This window comes from Propithecus coquereli, unplaced genomic scaffold (genome assembly GCF_000956105.1).
Source record: "Propithecus coquereli isolate 6110/MARCELLA unplaced genomic scaffold, Pcoq_1.0 Scaffold39, whole genome shotgun sequence".
NCBI lineage: Eukaryota > Metazoa > Chordata > Mammalia > Primates > Indriidae > Propithecus > Propithecus coquereli.
Genome location: NW_012149618.1, coordinates 6,660,137 through 6,660,977, shown reverse-complemented (window position 1 = coordinate 6,660,977; position 841 = coordinate 6,660,137).

The window sequence follows — 841 nt, the reverse complement described above, 5'->3', positions numbered from 1 at the left end:
TCCCAGCCCCTGGTTCACTGCTTAGCTCATGTTTAGTATTTATGAATTTAGTGAATGACCAATTTTTCAAGTAATTCAGGTGATGGTTATTCTTGTCATTTAAATATTCAGACTATTGGAGTTGCTAACTGAAAATATCAATATATAAGGTTTGCCTAAAGAGATGTACGACTTCTCTCTAAAGTGTCCATCCGAAGTGACATAAAATTTAAACCATCACAGATGCTATCTGAACACATTCTTCATATCTTGACATTCAAGACACTTGTGCCTCATTTTCTCTTACGCATTCAGAATTCCTCCTTCCCGGAAGATTAACGTCTGGGTCAAGTTCCAGGGCCTTTAGCTTTCCAGTTGCACATCACAAGGTAGATGCTCTGTGAGTAGTGGGAGGTGGGTGTTCCTGGGTCAGACCTAGACTCCAGCAAGGCTCCCTGTCCTCACCTCCATACTCGGCCTTGACTTGCATCCCTTTTCCTGCTTGCAGAAGAAAATTATGCTAGAAGTCGTGTATCCCAAGACAGGTAGGGTAGGGTGGAGGAAGAGCAGGCCGCACCTTGGCAGGGGGTCTGGGTGTTTTTAGATCTCCTGAAAAGCTGTCCATGGGACCTTAGACAAGTTCCCTAACTTCTCAATTCATCTATTTAAAAAAGTTGTGTGTTGGAGGAGGTTGGATGTATAACCTCTAACTCTGCATCTGGCTGGAGATAGAAAACTTGCCAAGAACACAGATCCACCTATAAAAAGGTGTCTGCTTGAGTCCAGCTGTGTAAGTTACCTTTCGTGAGTCGCCAGTGTTCACATCTAGGGTCCAGAGGACACTGTGAAGATGGCAAGCCAT